The 23,532-nt window shown below is 31.4% G+C and overlaps 1 long non-coding RNA gene across 1 annotated transcript in view; it reads right to left on the bottom strand.

Annotated features, from left to right (window-relative positions):
• The window catches only part of LOC139518900 (uncharacterized), a 38,268-nt gene extending 17,509 nt beyond the window's left edge, over positions 1–20,759 (bottom strand). The window contains exon 1 of the long non-coding RNA XR_011663477.1: positions 20,541–20,759. This is a non-coding gene — a long non-coding RNA (uncharacterized lncRNA). The remainder of the gene's footprint in view (positions 1–20,540) is intronic.
• Positions 20,760–23,532: the final 2,773 nt, after the last annotated feature.

The following is a 23,532-nucleotide window of genomic DNA, read 5'->3' on the forward strand; positions in this document are numbered from 1 at the left end:
TTTAGTTATATGCATAATATAAAATTAATTTATCGCTATTATTTAACGTATATTTATTTACAACGTATATCAAAAATAGGAGAAGCTTTACATTTGATTCGATTTCGAGTTATAGACCCCCACATATGAACGAGAAGATGGTCCACATAATAAGTATCACATTGATGCAGGGAAAGAAAAACAGGAGTTCTATTGTTTCAAATTGTCACTGAGATCATTTTTGTAAATAATACCGTTAACGTTTAGAGATTTTTTAAATCATATTTTTGTTTAACACACAGTTGTGTAATAATTATAAATTATAGCACATCTATTTTCCATATCGGCCCTGGCCTTGGGCTGACATGGGAGTCTCAGAATGTCACCATAGCTGATATGGAAGGTCCTGGTCTTGGGCTGACATGGGAGTCTCAGAATGACACCATAGCTGATATGGAAGGTCCTGGTCTTGGGCTGACATGGGAGTCTCAGAATGACACCATAGCTGATATGTAAGGTCCTTGTCCTGGGCTTACATGGGAGTCTCAGAATGACACCATAGCTGACATGGGAGTCTCAGAATGACACCATAGCTGATATGGAAAAGGACAGTCATGGTTGCATGCGTCTCATTGGCGTTTCCCAAATCTTTAAAACAGGTTTGTAGTTTAAATTAAAATGAAGTCGACTGATGTAGATGGTGCCATCTCTAAACGTTTTCTTTACTACACTACTTCAATAAAGGAAACAGTTAAAAGACGATTAGCAGTTATCATTATATAAACAAGCGTAAAAAAAGAAAATGTTTCAACAAAACGTATGCGTCCAAATAATAATATTTACAAGCATAACCATTAGTATTCTATCTTGATTATACCAACAGTCAAAAATTACTTGACGAACTGCATTATAAAATTGAATTCAATTATCTACTTTAAAAACATAATGAGTTAAAATGTAATTTAAAACGATGTTGTTGAAATGAAATATCCCTAACGCACAAACAGCAATAGGTTTTAAATATATTCAGATACTATCTTTTCTTGTTTTCGCGTAAAATAAACAAAGATGCAACTGTACTTTAAGTGTATTGAGTCTATAAGTTATAATTAAAGACCGTCCTTTAAATTTTGGATATAATAGCTACTATCTATATGGAAAGATTTACATAATCATGAAATGTTATCGTAAATAAATAATTATTGATTTTTGCGATATTTTCCATAGACTTTTAAATTCATTTATAAATCCATAAATGTATGGTCTTTCAGTTTTAAGTTGTTTTTTTCTGTTTGCCTATGGTATTCAATGTTTATTCCAATGCAACACTACAATAGGGTCTTTGAATATTGTTTTTATTGGTATGGTATTGATTTTGTAATCAGTAAATTAAAATCCATCTAAATATTATTGTTTTTTTACATATGCATATTCATTGCTCTATAACCAAATACCTGTATCTTGGCATTGGACAAAATATTTTTTCTCTGAATGTCAATGACGTCTTTTACTCAAAATCCATGCACTTTGGATATGTACTGATTGATATTTAGGTCTTAAATATATACATGACATTTTTTATAAGTTGATTGCTTTGAACTAGCTGTCAGTAACAGTTAGTACTCTCAGATCTGTATTCAGTGTATTTTTGTTGTTGGGATGTAAAGATACCCGTCCACGTCCACTCTGTGATTTTGTTAGATGTATTTCTATTTGTATTCATCTGATGAGTTACGTTTAAGCCTTTTTCAACTGATGTGTTATAGTTTGTTCTTATGTTGTACTGTTATACCACTGTTCCTTGTTAGGGGCGATAGGCGCATTCAACTAGATTAACCCCGCCACATATGGATGTGTCAGCACAAAATTATGAGCCTGTAATTAAGTATTTGTCGTTAGTATTTATTTTGTACATGAACTTTGCCTTTAGTTTGTTTTACATTTTTCATTTCGGGGTCTTTTTATAGCTGACTATGCGATATGGGTTAAGCGCATTGTTGAAGGCCGTAAGGTGACCTATAGTTGTTTATTTCTATGTCTTATGGTCTCTTGTAGAGAGTCAACGACATAAACACCTTTAAAGTTATACATGTATAGTTAAAGAGTTCTAATGTTAGTTATTCTGGACACTTGTTCTCGATAAGCAATATAGAACTCGTCGTTTTCTATCTGCTTTATTGCTTTATAATAATACAGTGGTTCTAAAAATCATATTTGTATATAGAGATCGCTTTGATAATATATCAGTTTTCAGTGTTGTAAATGTGTTTCCATATCCGCATTTACTTGTGAATTTTTCTTTTCATGACCATTATCTCAATCACCAAGCTTTCCAGTACTTGCTTCTTTGATTAACTGCTTGAATAATTATCTTCAATTTTTAAGACACTATTATTTTATAGATGTCTACCTGTTTTCGTGCTAAATATGCAGGAGACATTTTCCACTGGATGTCTAGTAAATAGCATCATGTTTTTAGGCACTAATTGTTAATGAAACTATAATACTATATATTATCTCCAATATTATCATCTTTTGTTGCTAGAGTTTCTATAGTGGATCGTGCAACCTGGAAATCAGAGTCATTTAAACATATCTATTATACATAGTTATTGTAAAATTAATTATTAAACAGCACTAATGTATCAGTTCTGTCTTAATTCTTTGAACTTTTACCGCCTGTGTGGTCCCGTGGTAGTGCTTAGCTTTGAATTCTTGGGGTCGTGATTTTGATCCACATTCAGGTTTTAATCTGTCTTTGGAGATTAGAAATAAACAAGAATTCAAAATAAATACTAGTTGGTGTTATAGGTTTATCGATCATAATAACAAAAAAAGGTGCAAGTATAGTGGATAATTAGGTCGCATACTTATGTAAATCTTTATTCTCCCCGTTCTGATCTATTCATAAAAATTATACAGTAAAGGGATGATGAAAGTACTTTCTGACTAGTGATGCTGATCGTGAGTGAATATGTTTGTTGAAGCACACAGGAAAAGTGTTTGTATTAGGCGAGTTAAGTCTTTGAAACCATATTATAAGAGGGTAACCGTAAATAAAAAAAAGTACCGAGGAAAATTGTCTTATATATACACAGTCCTTACTACATTAGTCATTTTCGTTGCCTTTTTTGCTTACAACTGGATGTCGGTTTTGCTTATTGTTGAAGGATAAATGGTGACCTATATTTGTTTACTTCTATGTCATTTTGGTCTCTGTTAGAGAGTTGTCTCTAAATGTTTTTGTTTTTATATTTATATATAAATGTATATTGCACTCATGACTGGTAAGGTCTTACAATCGAGAAAACTTATCATAAACATTAATGCAATAGGTTGAACAGAAATCCTATATATGTGACACTATTATATCCTGCAATATAGGTCGTTAAAATTCATGATAAAATACAAAGATACAAGAAAACAATTCATACATTCAATATCCAAGATACTGTTCATAACGAGAAGAATATATCAGGGAAGAATTGAAGTAATAGATTCGACATACAATTTTAAACATCATTGTAAATACAAATGATTATTTAAAAATACCGTCATGTTTTATATAACAGTTTCAAAATCCACTCGCGTGAAAAATAAGTCAAGGACGTCAAATATAAAGTTAATTTTCCCTGTCAAACTGATAAAATCTCTAAATGAGTGTCTCTTATTTCACGATATTGACATGCTTCATACAAAGAGGAATGAATTCAGACATAATCATAATAAATTATTGATATTTCGTTATTAAATTTTAATGAAATTATGACAGCGCTGATTGCTAATCGATTCCCGTACTCAAGTTATATCGCTCAATATCAGATTCTAATTTCTAAATTTATTGAATTAAGACTTTAACTTTTCTAATTAGACTCCAATGAGCGTGCAAAACAGTCAACATTCCATCATAGATTTTCGTGCACAATATTTTTAGGTGTAAATAACCTGAAAATGTCTGTTTCATACTGTAGTTTATTGGAAAAAAGTTATTTATGAAATTATAAGTTTCAATCCGCTTATCTTTTAAATCAAAAATATAAATCACATAATTATGCTGAATAGCTAACGTAAAATCTACATTGTATTTTAATTTTCGTCCTTCAAAATCCTATGCTTGAATTTTAGAATTGAAAGAGTTTCAATATTCAACAACTGATATAAGATATGATACTTTTAATATATTAGTTTGAACTGCAATAAAAAAAAAAATGTAAATTGACACATAAAAGGTAATTATATAAAATCTCCGCTTTTGTATGATTATATAGTGTGGTTTTTTTTTGGCACAAACATTTAGGATATAAAAATAAATCTTAAATTTGCATTTTATGGTATGTTTACTTTCAAATTGAGAAAAGATAATATATGGATCCAGTGTAGTTTAACAAAAGGGTCGTATTTAAGTATCTAGTTACATGGGCGGATTTAACACTGTAAAATATGTCCTGTTTATGGGTATTTGTTGAAACTGAAAATACAATTTACTTATAAACAAGATTTTGTTATCCCGAAAATTGTCGTCTTTTCAAAATTATCTTAACAAAATAAATAATATCAATATGAACGTAGGAAGATGTCAATGAATCAGCAACAACTCCTTTCCCCAAAAGCCCAAACCAAACAATAACAAATAAAAAACACAAACAAACAAACATTCAGTTACTCCTGTTTATATTGTAACCCTGTAAAGATTGGTCGGGTTACAGTACAATTGTAGACACACTGAGTAGTTATAAACGATATCTCTTAACTCGCCTATTATCATTATTATAGGAACTTATCAGTAAGAACAGCTATTTCTTCACATTGTCGAACGGAGACACAGACAAGAAGCAACTTCTGAAAGATATCAAACGAAAATTTAGAGCCGATGTCAGAGAAGTATAGTCAGTCCCTATTGTTTTATTAGTTTTATCAAGGTTATCATATATATATAACAAGATAAACGCTACATTGCACTGTAAACATTCTATGAGACATTGAAACAGGGTCATGTTTAACCCCGCCGCATTTTTGCGCCTGTCCCAAGTCAGGAGCCTCTGGCCTTTGTTAGTCTTGTGTTATTTTATTTTAGTTTCTTGTGTACAATTTGGAAATTAGTATGGCGTTTATTATCACTGGACTAGTATATATATTTGTTTAGGGGCCAGCTGAAGGACGCCTTCGGGTGCGGGAATTTCTCGCTACATTGAAGACCTGTTGGTGACCCTCTGCTGTTGTTTTTTATTTGGTCGGGTTGTTGTCTCTTTGACACATTCCCCATTTCCATTCTCAATTTTATCAGATAATAGTTTTTTTTCTATAATAGGAATGACAGGTTTTCTATGATACATGAATAATTATGTACCTGTACAGGAACGCGAATCGCATTCTGCGTTAAGGATCAACGTGTTTCTCTAAAATACGCGAACGTTCCTTTAGTGTACACGAACTAACCATTACGCGTTGTGCAAGGACACACAAAGCAACAGCAACGCATTGCTCTATGGTAAACCAACAGTTACGAGTTTTCTATCAAACAAGTTGCATTGTTGCCTGAAAGGCCCTTCGTAAACATTCCGGGTAATGCATGAAGTTGCATTGTTACTCGAGTGGGACTTCATTTGCACCGCGCATAATGTACTGAGAGGATTAGCTATTTATCAGAGATTAGGACCTATATGTATCAGCGAATGACAATAGTAATTAGTTTTCTAGGGGGTTTGGTCACTTTGGAGAGAGTCTTATTTATCATTGGCTAGAAAATAGAGAAACAAACCGGGGGTTGAGAGGTTGAGAGGGGGGAATTGGATATATACATATTTCCATCTACACTTCTCCCGTCGGGCAGTAAAAGAGAGGCATCTGTTTGTTGTGAGTGATGTACAACTACACAGTTTCCACGGGTAAAAAAAATTAGTGGTAGCCGATATTCCATTTTATTAAAGCTCTCGCGCATCGGTTGTTCTTAATACATTGATACAATCTCTCATATCATTGAAAGATCGAATATTTGCTGCACTTAAAACCTTAACAATGATACCTCTGTCAATTTTGCCTAACCATAGCCTAACCTTACATGAATGGAAAGTGTTAATTATGATGAATCTGGCGACACATGCCTATTTTATCAGCTATAATTGAGCTCTCTTTAATATTTTAGACTTCTTGATTATGACTTATCATAAGGATTCCCCTGTTTCATTCATTAACTATATCATTATTTGCTGTCTGATATGTGTCAGATATTTCAATTAAGATTTCAGTCAATCGTGATAAGAAAAACTTCCCGTTGACCACTGGACACGTTAATAATAACATTCAGTTGTTTATCAGCAAGTAGGGCAGTATGATGAGTGTGGTTCAGTTCCGAATGATTTCATCATTGCATTTGCAAAAACCGAAATAAAGTTACTTTGATTTTATTTTACAATTCTAACAGAAATTCTAACCTAAAACAAACGTGTAGCAAATAAGTTTCTTCGAATAAATGCAGCATTACTATATACTTAAATGTAGCGAGTGAGAATTATACAACTATCCACCAAAGTTCATATGTAGTGGATGCAAGCAAATTATACGCAATCGTAATGAAAAAAAACCCATACCGTATAATCGGTTATAAAAGGCCCGACTTAAAAATTGTGACACAATTCATAAGAGAAAACTAGCGGCATAATTTGATGTAATTAACGATTTACAAAAACAAATATGATAGCCATGAGCAAACTGCAACCTCTGAACTACAGTCTCCTGACTTTGAATACCCCGTTCAGTGCGATATGAGAAATTTCTCTTTTTGCAGGAAATAACAGCCCACAACCATTAGAGAAATACGAATTATCTTTGCAAAAGTAAGGACGATGACAGACACGTACTGTTACAGGCGGAAATCTATCAAGCCATAATGCATTTAAAAGCAAATGGATAAGTATAAAAAAGAAGATGTGGTATGTTGCCAATGAGACAACTGTGAGTCCACAAGAGACCAAAATGACACAGACATTAACAACTATAGGTCACTGTACGGCCTTCAACAATGAGCAAAGCCCATACCGCATAGTCAGCTATAAAAGGCCTCGATATGACAATGTAAAACATTCAAACGAGAAAACTAACGGCCTTATTTACATAAAAAATGAACGAAAAACAAATATGTAACACATAAACAAACGACGACCACTGAATAACAGACTCCTGACTTGGTTAAGTCTAGAAATTATTTTTTCTACATTTTGAACAAAATTAAATAATGCAGTTTTTCGACTGAAAATAGTCAGGTACACTACAAGGCGGACTCGTTTGTAGCTGAAGGAGAAGACCTAGAAGATGAGATAGGAGATACAGAAGAGATATACATTCATGGTATAAAGTAGTATTAAGATGCTATCACATTTATAACACTTAATAAACAGTGATAAACACTAGAGATATCTGTCTTTCATTATTCTATTAAGAACCTATTACGGCACTTTATTTAGACTAGATCCGATAACTCCCGATACTCGTTCACGGTTACAGATAATGAGCTAAATCTACGAGACAGCTTAAAGAAGCAATTAGTAATAATAACGTTAGGATCAAAACTCTGCAAGCATTCTATTTCCAACACCACAAGACTAAGATCTTCGTAATCTGTTATATAACAATAAAGTGTTCATAAAACCATTTCTTTCTCATTTACTGGTGATTCAAATCTATGTAATAGCTGTTGACTTTGAAGAGTAACGTTTTTATCTGATGTTCCGAAAGATCATATTCATCATGAAGCCAGAATTATTCTCTTTGAACTGTAGAAATATGCACTTTGAAAGACATTAACTTACTCAACATATTTTTATTTTTAAGATCACTGTTTGTTACTTCTATCGGATGTGGATGTTTTTAATAATTTTGCTATATTTCTTATTACTAGAATATTACGAATAAGTCATAATGTTCTTTTGAAATAATATATTATGACAATTTGTATAAATACCCATTAATTGATGACACATACTTGCAGAGACTGTTACAAGTTCGTGTAACAAGTTATATTTTTACTTGTTAGGCGTAAAATTAACTTGTTTTCAATTGCCCTCTTCTTGTTTCCGTGTAAAGTTTTAAGAAGGTACTTAAATATTAAGTGCTCACTGCTTGAGAAGCTTTCATTAATTCATGACATCAAATAAAAATCTCTTCAGGCTTTAATTTGTTAATGCGGTCGTATCCAGAATCCTTATTAACTATGTTTACATTTGTTTAAATTAGCACAAACACAATATTTATGATGAGAATATATAGAAACATAAATATACTTTTATTCGTCACTTAATTATACTTTCGTTAATTGCATAAATATTTCCCACAAACCGTAGAAGATATATATATACATTGCACTTAGAAACGAAAACATTGGTTACACAGGTTAAACATTAGCAATTCAGATAACATTTGGAAACAAAAGCGTGTACATAATTACCTCAAGGTTCTGCGTTAAGGGAAAACGGTACTATTTATTCTGCCATAGGCGACAATACTAACATTTTCTAAAAAAAACACTTTTTATAATAAAAACTTGGATAAAACAGATATGTGTGGTGTTAGTACTTTATTATTCTGTTTTAAAAATTGAATCCAAATAGTATCATGACCAACTTCCAACGGAACTTGTTTATGTTATCCATGCCCACCGTCATTTTTCCAAAAAATTATGAAATTTTAGAAGTCTTTTCGAATAATTCTCTAGAAAATATTTCAATAGGTTTCAAAATTCATATAGTAAATATACACACTGCAGTTATTCATAGATAAATGAAAAAATATATTGTACCATTACATCCAATCACAGCGCTCCTAGGTCGACTTCCTTCACCTGTCTTGGGTACACAAAAGGCCAACCTAATGATGGGAAAATGTAATAGTACCGTTTTCCCTTAATGAAGTATTGTTATTTTCTTTTGTATTAAATGTGGGAACCGAAAATTGACGGTTTCCGTATGCAAATAGTTTGGCTCTGACTATTCCAATAAATTTGATTTGCATTGAAAACGCATGGAGTTTAACTTTTCCATATTGTCTAGGTTTGATAATTTTGACTTGTCAAGTCTTTGCAGTAAAATATATTATGAATCTACTATGTTATAAAAAATCTAGACATGTACGCTCTAGTTAAAGGGAGGCGAAAGATACCAAAGGGATATTCAAACCCAAAAGTCAAAGACAATGCTATGGCGAAAAAAGAAGGAAAAGACCATGAGAGCAAAAGACACATCAGCAGTACACAGTGAACAATAAACAAGACAGAAACATAAAGACTGGGCAGTAGTGAACGCACATTGGGAACTATGACAGTCATTCGATGTCCAGACATTTATACATGTACTTCCATTAACGAGGAATCATGTATCAGCATAGTCCTGCATTAGCTCTAGGATGTACGCCAAATATACCACAGAGAAATGTGTATTAATCAGATAAATATCTTCAGTAATTACACTTTAAACCAACATTCAATTACTTTTTTTGGGGGAAAATGTGTATTTTGTCTTGTTATTCTGGCATCTTACTGCAATTGCTTGCATTTTCAAATCTTCGATTTTGTCGCTTTCTGTTTGTTGAGTAATTTTGAGTATTTTGTTTTATAATAATGATAGACATAAAACCGTCCCGGTTATAAGATGTAATGAATTAGTAGTCCTCGTTATATGATTTACTGGATTAGTATTTTAGATTCATAAAAGCCATGCAAGTGCATTTTATTTGTTTTCCACATTGTTTGAGATACTATTAAGAGTATGTCCCACTATCAGGCTGTGGGTCCACATTGTTTGAGATACTATTTAGAGTAAGTCCCACTACCAGGCTGTGGGTACTTCTCCATCGATAACAACCCAATTTAATCATTGAGAATATCAATATAGACAGTGTTTGTGCACGAGTTTGTTGTTGTCATAAATTGTATCTCTCGTTTTCATTTACCTTACATTTACAATATCAGCCATCATATTCGTCATAAAACCTTTTCCAGAAACTTAAATGCTATAATATTGATTGACAGTTTTATGCAATATGTTCAACATCTTATACATTTGTAGCTTAGTTTGCTTGCTGCTTGCAGATATTTCAACAAATACAATGCAGCATTTACACAAAATTAAAGAAAAAAGAAACATTTACCTACCGGGTAATCTTGTTATATCGTATCCTCTCGATCGTTGTTAAGATATAGCCTGCTGATTTTCTTAACGTGTTTTATATTTTACATTACACGAAACTCAATACCACCTATCCGGTATTTTAAAATTTCTTTTATAAACAACGTTATACTACTGTTACCGTATCATAAAAGCAAAAAATTAAAGACATTTCTCTTAAAGGAAATTATACGTTTGTAGTCAGATGTAAATGGGATGATTTCTCTGACTTATCTCTTTATGGAGATAAATGGTGTGAAAAGGACAGATCAACATGGTTATTTGTATTTAATGGTGGGATACAGAACACGTTTCCCTTTTATTGGAAGAAAATAAAAGATAGATAGAAGTCGTTAATAGTTCGATCTATCAGATTCCTATGCAGTGTTAATTCTAACCGTGAGACATTTCAAGTAGCACTAATCTATATTGACTTAACGATTAAATCTTGTTATAGGAAAATAGCATGAAGCCCTGTGTTCTATTATCATTCCCCTTAACGGCCTAATGCGTTGTCTGTCTGCGCAGCCGGTATTGTATTATTATCCATCATCAATACAACTGTTTAAAGGTTACCAGTAAACATTTTAATAAGTATCATTGCCATTTCATGATGCAATTTAACAAATATTATCGTCGTGTAAGTTTAGTCTGTAGAACCTATATAATATTGTGCAAGGTAGAAACAACTTACAGCGAAAATGCATTAAAATACCAAGAAGAAAAATAAAATATTAATTTACACATAGTCGCAGATTTTTTTCCCAATATGAACATATTTTGTCTTAATAAATTATCCATTAACTGTCGAAAACAGCACTGAACTATTTAATAACTTGTTTCTTGCTTAAAGATAAAAGAACGTTCTGGAAAATTAAATTTCTGGAATTAATCCAATTTTCCTTTTTATAGATATTCAAAGAATAATGCAATATTGTTTTTCTGCGAAACAAAACGGTATTTAAGATTGCAGCATACATTTCGGTGTGGTGTGCATTGAACAATAAAATAAAGAATATTATAAAAAAGAAGAAAAAACTGTTTTGAAAATTTGCCCGCTTTTGTCCTTGTTACATCAAACAGTCGATTTAAATCTAACCTCCGATAGCCTTTGAAAAGATTCGAAGGTTGTCGTTTTTTCATTTGCAATGAGGTCGCAATACTAAGTAAACAAACCACATCACTGTTGAAAAGAATTTTAACATGAACTCGTTTTTTTTTAAAGAAGTGTCTCATTGGCAAACATACCACATCTTCATTTTATATACTCATATGGAAAAAATAACAAATCAAGGTCATCGTTTTAGTAGCAATAAACGTTCAATTTTACGAGCTTAAGAAACATGACGACATCTGAGTTTCACAACTGTGTTTTTGCATTTGTTTCGTAGCGAGTAAAAATACATTCTATATTTTCCTTCAATGATAATACCCAGTTTTTATCCTGTAATGTAAAAATAAATCTAAATGGATTAAAAAAGGCCTTGTCGATATAATATGTATGAATAAATCGATAATACACGGACGCAGGCCTTGGAAGATATCACAAAAAATGTACGGTTACGTCATAGATGTAATACCAATGTATGGTAACGTCGACCTGCATTGGTTGTAATTTAAATGTAAATGACTGATTGAAGGCCACAATTACATATATGACCTACTTCAGAATCTCTAAAGGCATCGCTGACGTATAAACAACTGTTTTATTTTCAATAAGCATGCTTCTTCTTCCCTATAAAATTGTCATCATACACTTTATTGAATACATGCGCAGTAGATTATGTAACATTCCACACATGCTATCTTTTATTTCCGTTACAGATATTTAATATATATATTATAACCTTTTTTATGTGAAAAATATTAAATTAGTTTTAAACCCCGCTAGATCATTTTCATATATTTATAAAAAAGCAATAAAAATATAAAAGACAGTCACACTGCGTAGTTAAAAGACACATACCATAATCTTCTTTACAATTTAACATTGTACTAAAAGTGTCAACATGGATATTGCTGATGATGTAGGAGAAGAGATACAATGGTTGACGGAGTACATGTATTCGAACAAAATGATTGACTGGTGAATGCGAAAAGATACAATTATCAATTGGTATATATGCGAGAAGATAAAATGATTCATTGATATGGTGTATACGCACAGACATACATAGTTGATATGTGTATACGAACAGATAAAACGACTGATTAGAACATGCGACAAGACAAATTCCTATACTTATAGATTATCGTTGATCATCTCAAAGAGATTGATTTTCTAGCTCGAGCCGGTACGGCGAAAGCGAGAAAAGCAATCGAGTTGAGATGACCAATGATAATCTGTTTATCGCTATTTTACCTATGACGACGTTGTAAATTTTATGTTAATTTCATTAGCAACGCCACTTGCCTCCTTAGTTTCTAGCGATAATTTTCCATCTCAAGCGAGAAGCATGATATGAAAATTATCACAAAAAAAGATCAAAGGAAAATGCATAAAATAGCGAAATCCTAAATACTGAAACACTATACGGCAAATGTAAAACCCGTCTTGGTTGAATGGTGTATTTGGACAGACAATGTGATTGATTGGTGCTTTTTGCGATATTTAACAATATTGTAATCTTGAACACAACTTGTGTTTTACTATGTAACAAAAGCAGAAATCTTTATTTAGAATTAATGAAACGTATAATGGTTGTTATTCTATTCGTATATGATTAAATATCATTAAAGTTTAAAAGAAATAGTGCATACTGAAATTATTATATTGCAAATTTTGCATTTCCATGCGATAATACATGTTTCTGGTAACTTGATCTGCTAGCTGCTGACAGTTTTTACTTATAACTATATGCTTACATAATAAAACTAGAATTGAAGTAGGTGTCCTTCAAATATCTGTATAATTGCATCTATCTCAGCATCACACGATCGTGTAATGTTATTGTAATATTTTTTTTTATATGTCATTAAAATCATGGTTATATAAAACAGGAAGTCATTAGACTTCAAAATTATTTATTATTTTAAGAGGATAATTGGGAATTTCCAAATTCCAAATTTTAGTCGTATTTTGTATGTATGAGATCAGCTCTATATTTGTTAGCGGCAATATGTGAATTTAGGCATTTATTATTATTATTACCGCTAACATATATATCAATATTGGGGCTTTTAAAATGTACATTTAGGAACTTTGGTCTATAAAAGAGGGACAAAAGATACCAGAGGGACAGTAAAACTCATAAATTGAAAATAAACTGATAACGCCATGGCTAAAAATGAAAAAGACAAACAAAAATTAGTACACATGACACAACATAGAATAAATGTCTCATTGGCAATCATACCACATCTCCTTTTTTATATTAACTATTTACGTTCAACATTATATCCTTGCAGTGGACATATCTGTATAGGATATACCCGTATGAGTACCAGTCAGGTCCAATCTGATAAGGCACGTTCTTGTCACTGGTCATCATATCAATTCTCTTCTTTGGTGAAACATATACACATTTAGACAATCACCCTACTCAATAAGAGTAGTTCAATATGATTTTCTTTCCAACGAACTTTTCTGATTCAGTAAAGATATTATCTGAAGGTCTTAAACATGCGTTAATTTCTCTTTTAAGTTTTACTAACTAGTATGGCATGGCCAACAGGTTTCTAGCTAAGCATGTAAAATCAGTGCATAAATGAAACTCGTTATACCATTGAGACAACTAAATTGTATTTCGTTCCTTTAAACTCATTATTTTTATGATAGAAATCCATGTAGAAGGGAAATTAAGCAAAGTCAGATTACATTACAATCCACGCCTCTTGTACTTTTTATACTCCATGACATTTTCATATTGCAATTACTAAAGAGTTTAATACCAAATATATTTCTAATGAAAGATTTTCAGTTATTTCTAATAAACCCCGCTATTTTACCGGGATTTAATATTTAACAAAATTAAAGTGATGTGGAATCGAATAACTGTAAAAGGACATTTAATCTAATCACATGTAAAATCTAAATTTAAAACATTATACTCTGAACACATGTTATAAAATTGAAATATTATCTCTATTCGAAAATCATAAAATTAGATTTTATTCATATGATGCAATATAAAAGCAAGTTAAATTTTAATTAACTGCTGTATATTGGCTTGCTTTATACGATTTCATAAAGATTCTAATTCTGAACATTAAATGTTAAATCTAGATTATGATATTGATTATAAAAGACATTCTCGCAATATATTATGAACAGTTGTAAGTTGAGTCAATTTGATAAAAAAAAAAAAAAAAAAGAGATTGAAGATGGGCGGATGTGTGAAAGATACCAAGACCAGACCAAAGTGTAGAAAACAGCCACGGGCAACAAATGGAAGTCCTTACTTTGCAAGCATTTTACTGCCGGTCGGAAGAAGACCAAGTGACCATAAATCTATTCCCTAGTCACCCTTGGGGTGTTAATTGTAAAATAAAATAAAAACAAAATATAAAAAATTATGTACATTGTCAGAAAAAAAAAATGTATTTGTACTCACTACGAAACAAGTGGAAAGCTCGGCGAGTCTCGCTTTTCATCGTGTTCTAAAGCTCGTACAAATACATTTTATATTACACATAACAAGTCAAAAAGGGTACAACATCACCATTTAATAACTATAAAATGAACAAATATTAGATATATCGGATAACAGATATCCTTCTTCGGTAATAGCACGAGATATAGACGCAAGTGGATAATTGGGACTGGCTATTATCAGACTAACGGGACCTGAATTGTTTTTAATTTTATTTTTGCCGAATCAAGTTCCTATGTATTTCTCAGCCTACGTTAACTTTCTCTGGCCTCATTCCGATGTTGCTGTCTGTCCTGTGTAGAATTCGTCTATAGGATTACAAAGCTAGCACTTTATTTTTAAAATGTTTCCGGAACTATATCGGATTTACTCTGTACAGACCAATGCATTTCAGAGACCGTTTACACTTGGAATACAGGTTAAGTTATTCGGCAAAATAACCAAGTAAAACCATTTTTATACATTCCATACTAACAAGCTAAGTTCTGTATGAGTTTCAAAGTCTGCTTGTATTGTGCTTTTTAGCCTAATTCTATCCGTAATTCTTATCCAGATGAATTTCCTTTACCCATTTTGCCTAAACGGTGTTTTTGTCGACCATTTTAACACGAACTTATAGTTGTGCGATTTCCCGTTTTTTTTTCACACATCATCCTAAGTTTCTATAGATTAGATTTCTACTTTCAAAACAAATTTTCATGGAGATACGGCGCCGTCATCATGAATAAGAATTTATTGCAAAAATAAACCAAGAATAAAATAAAGTGATAAAACTCAGTCTATTATGCATAAGAACATATATAGATAAATCGTGTAGATGCTTAAATCTTAAATATTAAAGAAACAGAATATTTATAGGTAAAGTAATACGTTTAAAGGTTAATAATGAGCAGAAGAATTACCGAAAAACGATCAAGAAATCTATGTCAAATAAGTTAACCGTATTCTAAACTCTCAGCACTGCATCTAGAAAAAGTTACCGTTAAAAAAGTCACACTGTTACCAAAAATATCACTTTGTGATTGCAGTACCTGCTGCATTGGTTTGTATGTGTGAACATTATTCGATAACGTCAGTGATGGAGCGCCCCAGTTTCATACATAGTTAGATGGGAAAGAAAATTTAAAAGCGTATTATACTGTTGCTCATCTTAACTATCAACCAATAATACCATACTCTACATCAAATTGTAAACAACAACAAACAAAAAACAGTTACGACAGTAGAATCCGAAGTTCCATATCCAATCTATTGATATGAGAAATTTGGAAGCGAGATTCACGGAAGGAAAACATACCGTTACCACTAATTCGTGTGTGTTTTAACAAAAATGTGTTTTTACTGCACGAACTTTGTATATTCATCGTTACACAAACCTTCCTATTTTATAATTAACAACATCAGTTTTCACTGAGGCACTTCATTATTTTTTTTCTTTGGTCAAGGCGGATATTAACCTCGATTATTACGTTTCCTAAACTACATTGTATTTCACCAATAACATTATACCTTAGAAAATCTGACAGAGGAAAAGTGCTTTTCACTCGTCTGTTCCGCTCAATATCTATTTTACTTTATACGACGTCTAAATCTGTAACCTGAGTCCTGAAAGAGGAGTCTCATTATTAACAAACAGAAAGAAACGTTTCCATGTATGATTATTTATCTTAAGTGGTAACCATCCTTAGATTGTTAACGAATAAATAAAAATCTGTTTTTTTTATTATAACAAACAATTAATTGTCCAAATTAAAAATAAAATATTTAGGGCAGAAGATATTTCTATAATTTATAGGAGGAAGTCGATATTGTTATGCAGGTTTTAATGGGATATAATCAAGTTTAAAATTTACTAAAATAGAATTTGATTTGAATAAAAATGATACGGTATTTGCATTCAAAATGTTGTTATAAAACGAATTATATAACTGACTAACAAACCACACGGATGCCCAGTTTGGAACAGTCCAATTATATGTAACGGAGTCAAAACCACACGGAAGCACAGATTAGAAATTTCCATGTAAAAGTAGCTGGGTGGTAATGTACTTTGTCAGTGCACCCAAAAGTAAAAATCTCTATTACACTACGGTTACCCACCTTACTTCGTGTTATTTGGTCCCCTTTCTCAAGACGTGTAACATACTTACCATTGAAAACAAATAACAATGACAAACCTCAAGTCGAAGGAAGTTTTCGTTTTTCGTGCAATATACTTTTACAATCCGTAAGTTACTTCTACTGATATATCACGCGTTTGTTATTTCCGTCTAATATTGCATTTGAAAAAAAGTACATAGTTCTGTAGGGAATGTTTCCAGTATGGAGACAACAAATCTTTGTGATTGACATACGTAAAACGTGATCGTTACAATAGATGGTAAAATCCCTTGAGAAATAGGGGTTAAGAGGGAATTATTCATCTTCGAGTTGCATCCAATCATTTATTATGAGACAGCTTTTCTAATATCAGACAAGATCTGTAGATTTTAGGAATGTAAGTGGATTGTCTTTTACCAGTTCATTGACCACTCTCATTAAACATTGACGTTTCACGTTCGTCATCACATAGACTTTATTAGAAGAGAAAAAAAAACCAAACAATTGTGGATATGCATCATATAAATTAATCTATGTACACAATTATATTTCTATAGAATAAACAATCCGCTTTGAATGTTTCATAACGTCGTTCATTTTGGGTTATATAACAAACGTGTTAGTTATGAATTTCAACTTATCACTATAATTAAAGGCAACAGTAGTATACCACTATTCGAAACTGATAAATCGATTGAGAAAAAAAAATCCGGGTTACAAACTAAAACTGAGGGAATCGCATTAAATATAAGAGGAGATCAACGACACAACAGAAACACAACATTGAAATGAAACACACACAGAAACGAACTATATAATATAACAATGGCCATTTTCCTGACTTGGTACAATCGTATCCTTTCTTTATTATATTAATTTTTTGATTTTGACTTACATGTACAGCATTTTTTCTTTCTTTTTCGATTTAATCACTTCTTCACAGTTTTCGAAATTTCTGAATGCCGAATAGTTTTACCTCGTGCATCACTGAGATATGACAAAAGCACATCTGGTACCGGTTCAGTAAAAGCGGTACCATTAGTTATATAATGCAGTCTATTTAATATACTGTAAACAATAATAGGAAAATGTTATTCAAATTACAGTACTCTTAAGTTCTATACCAATCATTGGTTTCACAAAAAAAAAAAAAAAAATACAACAAAACAAAACAATATAACTTACGAAAATTTAAGTAATTTCAGACTTCACGTCTTGGATCGGTATTTTCATATTTATGTTTGCTTTTATTAGATTTATAACTACTGTCTTCAGATACATGTAACGAATAAAAAAACTCAAATTTGAGTTATTACTGTTGAAAAATAAAGTACTTCCAATATTTGTAGACAGAATTACGGACGATAAATACATTTTTATTATGATTACTGTAAATTCAGAGACTGTTGAACTGCATTTATTATTGCGATTTTTGCACAATGAACAAAAAGCGAAATCTATAACGCAAACAAATTATGACAAAAATTTAAAATACGAGGTTTTATTTCTGCAAAACTATCCCGTCGCAATTTCCCAATAATAAACAAAAGCAAAAATGTCTGTACTTGCATGTATATCTATTTGCTTAACTTATATTCACAGATTCATTAAGACGCTAGTATCCTCCATGATTAAAGGGTTTAAATGTTCTATATAATAAGTTGTTACATATAATAATTCTTTAAATTAAAAAAAAATATGGTTCTATTTTAACTCGCCTTTTATGTTGTTACACTGTATATCGACTTTAGATGCCACTAGGTTATTTTTGATGCCAAATTTTTCATGATTGTTTAACTCATTTATTTAGCTGAAGGGTGAACACAATCTTTGATCATATAGTTATAAATTCTTTTACAAACACCTGAGACATAGTATATATAAATTATTCTTTTATTTACTTCCAGCGAAGGAACTCTCAATAACCTACAGATCATCAAAACTAATGAAGTTACACATTATAAGATATCACAGACAATACAATCAAGAGGGTGATGCAGTGTATTAAAACATGAAGATTTATGTGAAGAAAGAGGTTATGATACGCTTACTTCACGTGTGAAATATGGTATGGTGTATTTTAACAGATGGACCACCACATAATTTATTTGCAAGCTCTTATGAATGACAAATCGTTTATGTTCTTTGTATTTTAAATCACATTCAATTTGAACAGATGTTAGAAAAGAAAAGAGAATGCTTTAACATGTTTAATGATGAAAATTACGCAGACAATACTTGGTCTAGATGCATTTTCGATGTTATAGATTTCTCTCTTTCGCTCTGTATCTCCCCCTGTTTATTTGGCTTAAATCGCAATGTCTTTTGATATGTCCTCGCTATATATCCTACATATCCATTAATTGACACTTTGATATGATGATTACATAGCTAACAGTATAATGAAACATTCAGTACAAAAATAAATCAATTTGGAAGGTTTGTTATGTTCTCCTTCTGAAGGTAAATAATAAAATAGCTACAACGAACAAATACGCCATGTTGGATATAGTCGACAGTTTGTGCTTTGTGACAGTGTAGAACTACCTTTGAAATCGTTGTCAAGGAAAATAATAACACAAAAATATTTTTGAGCATATGAATAAACACGGATCTGAAAACTTATTTGGTGAACCTTGCTATGCATTGACCATTATGGTAGTCATTACTTGCATTTGCATGTATAATGTATAATCAATTTTCTATAAATTCGTTAAGATCATTGCTACATAATGTAAGCAGGCTCATATTTTTATTTGTCTTATAGACACTTTTCACTAGGAAGTTTAAAGTCGTTTCTATAATCTCATTAAAGCATTCTTGTCACGAATACAGGAGAACCCCGTCGAGTCAGCATAAAATTTTAATGTGGTATTTTCGTGCTTTCTCATCAGGTTAAATATAATAGGCCCTTACAGTTATGCATCCATTTAGAGGACAATATAAAAATAAAGAGATGAGATGTGGTATGCTTGTCCATGAGACAACTATACGAAAGAAACCGATGGGCGCAGATGTAAGCATAAATAAATCTGTGTACGACCCTAACCAATGAGTAAAACAAATTCCGTTACTGTAAACTATTAAGTGCCCAGAACGACAAATGTGGCACTATACAATCGAGAAAACTAACGACCTGATTTGTGAGCAAATAATAAACGACAAAAAAACAAAATATTTGAGATTGTAGAAATGTCTTCTTGTAAAATAACAAAATCACTTGTTCCCGTGCAGTGCGTTATTAGTGCACACATTGTTTTCAATCATTACATTACAACTAAATTATGTGAACACATTCACTTGTGTTATCTAAATACACAGAAGAAAATTCATTTTAGTCCAGAAGACACTTATTTTACTAAAAAAATCTAATAAAATTCATTCATTTACACATATATTTCTTTTTAGCGATAATTCGACTATTCAATCATAAAATGACTCTTATACTTTATCTTTTTGATCAAATTCAAATTAAAAAAGTTTGGTAGATATGCAGGTAATGATGAATTATTTGTAAACAGAAAACTATGCAAAGAATACCGCAGAGCAGGACACATGCTCTATTGAGTTTGTGTTACCGCGAATACTTTAATAAAAACAAATTTATTACAATAATTGGAATTTTAAAGTAGACTATAGGTAATTTAAAAGCTTTGAATAAAACTTTTTGATCGTTTGAAAAAAAAGAAAACAACAAATAAATCTAAAGTCTTACCTTACTTCAGTAACATGCGTGTTTTCCCTTGAATTGTGAACTCACTGCAATAAAATAAAATTATAAAACGTTTTTCTCCATTAGGATAATTATAACATATTTTGATTAACTTAAAGTATCACTGATTTGTTGCAATTATTTAATTGTATCCATAGAAATGTCAAGAAATCGAGAAAACAATTTAAACGTCTTGTTACGTGTGTCATGATACAGTGAAATGAATATCAATAGTCGACAGGGTTGACTGCTGTTATAACGTGGAATATACCATCACGAGTTACCCATACAACAAATTTATCTACAAGTTTTACCTCCTTCCTTTTATTTTGACATTTATAGATATAATTGGATTTTTTCACATTAAATACTTAAATTGTAATGCTCGATTTCAAATATCATGATATACATGATACTATATAATTTTATTGATTGGGGGAAAGAAAAACAACATAATATCTTCTTCCTTCGATGTACGGGTTTCACCATCATGTGTTACCTATAGAAAAACATAACTTCAAGTCTTGCATCCTTACCATTTTTTTTGACATTTCTAGGAATAATATTGTTTTCGCAATATGATACGTTAAATTTAATGCTCGATTTTAACTTTACTTATTGGATACTATATAATGTCATTGGTTTAGAGAAGAAAAACATGATATCTCTTCCTTGTAGGTGGTTTAAAATTAAAATATCAAATTATTTCTTATAAACCTAACGAGTGTACACAGTTAATGATAAAACGTATAAAGTGTTGTCCGACAAATTACACTTCCTTTTTACTGAATAAAATTGGTTTAAGGAGATGGAAAATCTAAGACATAAAATGCTATCCGATTAACATTCCACTTAACATGTCTGCATTTTCTAGTTTATTTTCTGGTACGAATAATTGTCCAATAAACACGAATCTTTTAAGGATGATTAAGTTTGAAACAAGATACACTAACGTCAGATAACTTTCACTTTTTACGGGTAAATTAATGCTAGACTGTATATCAATATTATATATTGACTAATTGATTGCTGTTTGCTTAGTAAAGCCCAGTCACAAATATTTTATGCATATTCAGAACGAAAGCATTGCAACCATTATTTTCATAATGAAGGTTGTAGAAAGTGAATCAGCCAGGTTGATGGACTGTGCATTTGGATATGGTTGATTTATATTTGCATAAGACTGAAAACCCTCATTCTATTTGGTCGTGGTTGCGTATTCATACATATACAAAGTCAAACGTACATCTCTCTCAGCACATTTTTTTTCAAATGACAGTATGCACACACCAAATCAACCATTTGGGTGCTCATTATTAAATGTCAATTGGTAAATACATGACTGAAATTGATAGCCAGATTAAATTATGCATATATTAAATAAAATGTCTTGTTAAAATTTCAATATGTTACCCTGAAAGTTTGTTTCAGCGAGTCAATTATCGACTGACGTTCCATCGAATCGTCGTTGCTGAAAATGACCAAAAGGCAATGCTTCATATTAGGATTCAAGCCTAAATTTGACTTTTATTTACAATAGGCATAAACAAGAAACATTTAACAAAATAAACGTCGCTTACCTGAACCTCCTGTGAAAGTTATTTTAAGAATTTTCCTGACGAACATAAAAAAAAAAATCGTTTCAGAGGAATATGTCTTACAATAAAATAGCAAGCATGAACGATTATGAAACATTTTCTTTTAATAGTTGATTTATTTATCGATTGATGACAGGTGGTTTACTGATGTAGTTGTGTTATGAAAATCCTTATAGTTTTTACCTTTAATAAAATGTAAAAAGAAAAAAAAAGAAAATCTAAATCAGTTGTTTATCGTCAACCTATCATTGTTTTAAGTAGAAATTTATTATGATGAAAATTTAAGCGACACATGGTCCCTAGGAATTGCAATGAAATAAATTCTTGCATCCTCCCTATACGAACCATAGGATTTTAATGTTATAAATTAAACTTGATATGGCTACGTTTATATACATCCTCAACATCTTAACAGCCGCACACAGAAAAAAGTGGGCTGTACGTTTTGGTCATTGGCAAGAACTTGGTTCAATTTCTATATCGTGGTGAATCATAGGAATTGATTTTGTCTTTATCAAATGGATAAGTTAAGATTATCCGTTACAAAGACAAACTTTGAAAGTCAGCCAAATATGGATGGCATAAAGATTGCAAAAGTTTTGACATAAAAAGACCCTTGGTCTCAGAAACATTCTTGTAAGCAGACTTAAAGGATTCATAAATTCAAGGGTCTTAAGGGTAAGGACTCAACATTGTTTATATGTTACCTTATATTTATAGTGTCAAATGAACATTAAAAAGATTTATCAGGTAATTAGCAAAAGGAACCTGCAGTCATTAAGCAGCGGTCTCCATACCATTAATTAGAAAGGATAATACCACATTTCGGTTATGTTGGCTTTCAAATATTAAGCTTTGAGCATTCCATATGAAAAGTGCGGCGGACTTATGAAATTTATAAGATATTGTATTTTCTTTTTTTTAAATTGCTGCTTCTCAAACGATTTCCGGGATTAACAAATCCCTTCGATAAGTTTCTAGGCGAAAGGGATCTATCATTTAAAATTATTATTTTATACACGATTTATTGTAAACAGATATAGGAAGATGTGGTATGAGTGCCAATGAGACAACTCTCCATCCAAATAACAATTTATAAACGTAAATATTTATAGATCAAGGTCCGGCCTTTAACACGGAACTCTGGCTCACATCGAACAGCAATCTATACATACACAAATGATCATCAAATAAAAGTTACGAATGACAGAACTTTGGTTGTTTTCCAATTAACAGAGTTTATGACCAAAAATATGTAATATAAAATGCGTATGATATGATTATTTCGTCATCGCTTTACGTTGATTTATGAGGAACAATTTTGCATGATATATATATAATTCAAACAAACTTATGCACACTCTAAAATGAATTCTAAACAGTGAATTTTAACAAAA

This window comes from Mytilus edulis, chromosome 4 (genome assembly GCF_963676685.1).
Source record: "Mytilus edulis chromosome 4, xbMytEdul2.2, whole genome shotgun sequence".
In the NCBI taxonomy this organism is placed as follows: Eukaryota; Metazoa; Mollusca; class Bivalvia; order Mytilida; family Mytilidae; genus Mytilus; species Mytilus edulis.